The sequence below is a fragment of the Nestor notabilis genome, unplaced genomic scaffold (assembly GCF_000696875.1).
Source record: "Nestor notabilis isolate BGI_N333 unplaced genomic scaffold, ASM69687v1 scaffold339, whole genome shotgun sequence".
Taxonomy (NCBI): Eukaryota; Metazoa; Chordata; class Aves; order Psittaciformes; family Psittacidae; genus Nestor; species Nestor notabilis.
In genome coordinates, this window is record NW_009942222.1 from 66,538 (window position 1) to 71,164 (window position 4,627).

Consider the following 4,627-nt stretch of genomic DNA (forward strand, 5'->3'; position numbering starts at 1 on the left):
AAAGAGTGTGTCTTTCAGCAGCACACAGGAATTTCTGCTAATGCTTCTGTCACCAGTGCTAAGGCCAATAAGGATCCTGAAATCATTTTAGCAATGTTAGCATAGGTGATTGATGCTGCAGGCATGAGAGCTCGTCCACCAAAATCAGAAACTCTGAGCAGATGCCAGCAAGCTAACCATGACCAGGGATTTGAGTTCATCCCTCGCGTCTTTGGCATGTTTGCAAGTGGGAATCATGCCAAAGTGAATATAAGGAAGGGGAAAAAAAGCAAACTCTTGAAAAAATTGGAGGCTGGAAAACTAAAAGAACTGCATCATCTGCTCTGGGTGAGAAGGGCTTGCTGAGGGTTCAGACAAGCTTCCCGGGGTTTAAAACCTTCTTCTTGAAACAAAAACATTGGATCACCAAACACAGAGTCCCCGTAAGTGGTGTTGCTCTTACAGGTCCTGATCTTTCAACTCAGCAACTGAATTAAAAGAAAAAATGAGTGTGGATACAGCAGGTAAAGTCAACTGTCCCACTGAGATGCTCCACTGCGGGACTGTGGCTTGGCAACAGTGACCATATGCCCTAGAGAGGTAAACTAAGGACAGCATTGCAGCCTTAGCTCAAATCCTTGGCTTGAGTTAAGCCCTTGATGTAATACACTCAGTGTTTCTTTTTATTGTAAAAGTAGTTTATTTTATGGCAATACTTGCCACAGCTGACAAGCCAAAAAATGTCATTTAGTCTAAAAATAATGGAAATGACTCAGTTCAAAAGCCCTGTTGGGTCAGGGCAAGACCAGGGGTTGATGTCCCCTGTGGAGAGCAAGGGTTGGGCTGCCGGTGAAAGGCAGCCCTGCCTGCTGCTGCCTGTACTCAGGGCCATTTCACTGGAAACCTGATTTCTAAACACTGGCTTCTTGTAGAAACATTAATATTCTGTTGGCTTAAGAAAGCAAACAGAGGCAGATAAAGGACGGTGGATGGTAATCACAGGATCATTCAGATTGGAAAAGACCTTTAAAATCATTGAGTCCAACTATTAACCCAGCGTTGCCAAGTCCATCACTGAACAGTGTCCCCAGGAACCACCTCTACCCGTCTTTTAAACCCCTCCAGGGATGGTGACTCCACCACTGCACTGGGCAGCCTGTTCCAGTGCTTGACAACCCTTTTGGGGAAGGAGTTTTTCCTGCTATCCGCTCTAAACATCTCCTGGTGCAACTAGACGCTGTTTCCTCTTGTCCTATTGCTTGTTACCTGGGAGAAGAGACTGACACTCACCTTGCTACAACCTCCTGTCAGGTAGTTACAGAGAGCGATAAGGTCCTCCCTGAGCTTCCTTTTCTCCAGACTGAACACCCCCAGTTCCCTCAGCCATTCCTCATCACACTTGTGCTCCAGACTCTTCACCAGCTTTTTTGCCCTTTTCTAGACCTGCTCCAGCACTTCAATGTCTCTCTTGTAGTGAGGGGCCCAGAACTGAACACAGGATTCACGGTGCAGCCTCACAGGTGCCCAGTGCAGGGGAGCAATCACCGCCCTCATCCTGCTGGCCACACTATTGCTGATAAAAACCAAGATGTTATTTGCCTTATTGGCCTCCTGGGCACAAGCTGGCTCATGTTCAGCTGTCTGTCGATCAATACCCCAAGGTCCCCAGATTTGGACCTTCTCAAAGGTGGTTCTCCATATCCACATTGTTGTTGCTCACCTGGTTCTTACATCACAGCACTAGTCCCTGGCCCCTGCTGTTACTACCACCCAGGTGCACCACTGCATCTGCTCACCAGAGACTAGTCCCAAAGAGATTAATCAGGAAAAAAAAAATAAAGGAGAGGCGGAATGGATAAGAAGCTGAAGTGACCTGCCCATGGCCAGACAGATGAAACTACCTCTGATTTCCAGTCCTATACTCTCTCCCTTACCATCAGTCCTGTAACGTGCCATACTGGAGTGTCTGTCTGAAGAAGACGCTGCTTTTTGGGATGCTAATGAATATCCTAGCACCACCCAACATCAGTATTCCAACACAATGAATATGATCATGATATGAACACTATTTCCACATTAATAAAAAATAACAAAAACCAGAAAAAGGATGTGAATTACTGTGGCTTAATGCTTCTGCTCCTAATACGGCCAGAGGATTTCCAACGGCTTCCCAAAGACAGCCATCACTACCCCTAGCAGATACAAATAGCCTGAGTGATTTGAACTGGCAGTGTGGAAGATGGAGCTGGCCACTAAATACTTACTTCTAACAGAACCACCCATTTCCAAAATGTATTTCCCACATTTTGGAGGAATTCGATCCCCAAAAACACTTACAAAACAACAGTAACATCTATCGGAGACAAACACAATTAGTTGGCTGTTTTTAAGAAAACAACAATGTTGGAAAAGTCCCTCATATTACAGCTATTTATCATCAAAATATAACCCATCTGTGCTCATGCAGTCTCAATTAGAAGTAATTAAGAGCATACTTGGAGTGTCACAAGGACACGTCTATATTGTTGCCCTCACAAGTTCATCATCAGCTTCTCCTCTCATCGCCAGGGTCAGAACAAACCTTATTTTTTATTATTCTTTTTAAACTTCCACAGATTACAGAAGAAACGCTGAAGCTGTGATGTGGATAGAGAAGAGGCAATGGGTGACAAAGATTGTGTCACTTGTTAACCTACTGCTTGCGGTGTTAATTTGGGGGCGAGTTCATTTAAAAAGCCCTGCTTTTTCTGACCTCATCCCCAACAAAAAAAAGGAGTGAGATGTAAAGTCCTGGTTAAAGGTTGGGGTTTTTTGTGGCTGAAGTTGCCAAAACCACATGTCACATATTTTGTGCCACACTCCTTGGGTGTGGAGGCGATATCACTGTATCCATAAGCCATTGCTCCAGCCTGCAGAGATGTCTGCCTTCCTCTTTTCTTAGTACCTTACCCCAATTTACCTGCTTTGTTTTCTCCTGCCCCTCACCTGATCCGAGAGACCTCTGTCTTAGAATCGTAACATACTACATGATCACAGCTAACGATTATGGATCAACAGTCATCTTCTGCCTGAGTCTTGAGGAGATGCTGCCAGATGGACCCTCTGTGATATCCAACCCAACAAGCATTACACAGCCCAGGAAGCACGGACAACTGGGTTTCTCTTGGTTTTCATTACTTGTCTTGGCTTGAACATTTCCTTTTGACATCAAGCGATGCTTCCATCATTATAGTAATAACAATGATCCTTGAGTCAAGGCTGGATGGGACATGTTCAAGGTCATGAGGAGGGCTTACAGCAACCCTACCTTGAGCCCACACCTCTGCAGTCATTAGGGCTGTAAGAGGAGGAAGCTGATGCATAAAGATTTACTTTGGCGGGGGGGTAAACTAGATGTCCCCGTGTCCATCCAGTCTGGAGGGCCGGTGTTTGCTTTCCTTCTCAGGAGCTAAGTGGGACATGCAGAAATCTTAATTATCACTGGCTCTGCGGAGGCAGCAGGCTAATAAAAGCTGTCAGCTCGGGGATGCGGTGGAGCGAAAGCCTGCCGTCTCAATTCCCTGCATCTGCACCCACCTACTGGTCCTGCGGGGTAGGGGACAGGGAGGACACATGTGATGCCTACACTCTTCAGGAGAGGCTTTTCACTGCCACCAGCATGGAGGAGACAGGACCACGGCAGGTCAGGTGGCCCTGGGCAAGTAATTTTATACCCCGCTCCTGCTGTGTTGCGAGGGAGTTAAGTTTAAACATAGCTGATGCAATGCGGGTTAAAAACCACTGATCAAGAACTCAACTGATCTGCAAGAGATTAATGTTATGAAAGATTTAACATTTTGACAGCTAAAAATGTTTCTGAAGATGAATTTCACTTCTCTGCCTCATTAATCTCACCCCTCAGGGGGCTGCAGCAGGGGGATGGGGGATTCATCCCAGGTTGCAGAGATAAGCAGAGGCAGAAACCAAAGTCTTGCAGGTCCAGACCCTCCCATGGCAGGGAAAGCAGCTGCAGCCTGGGGAGCACAGCACCAGTGCTCCTGGCAAGGGAACATGCTCAGGCTGTGGATTTTGTGGATGTGACGGAGGGAACAAGTCAAAGTTTAATTTAATTTCTTCCAAGCTGTTTACTGGGTCAGACTCCATCAACACACAGTTTCCTTTTTTATACATGAGGATGGAAAACTATCAAACAAGCAGCTCCCTGGGTGCTGGCAAACCCCAGGAATTAATTGGCTTAATATTTACAAACCACTCTGAACCTTCTTGCAAAGGGCACCCTGGAAGTGACAAGCCCCGGCATGCAGCAATCACCCAGCCACGCAACACCCAGCAGTGGTCCATGACATGGCACCAGACCTCCCAGGGGCTCTTTCCTCTTCAGAGGCAAACAAGGAGATAGGGGCAGAGCTGAAGGTGTATTCCCATCTGTAGACCCTGATGTGTCTCTGTCCCTAACAGTAGAAGTCTGAACTCCTGGAACCAAATCCATCCTGCGTTCACCACTGCAGAAGGTTTTGCAGAAGATGAGATAGGAAATGCCAATTGGTTGGTGTGTCTGTGGGGAGTAAGAGTAGCCCTTGGCTTCACAACAACTCATGGTGGGCCAGCCAGCACCAAGAATCAAGTCTTTCATCTACGGGTCCTAAGA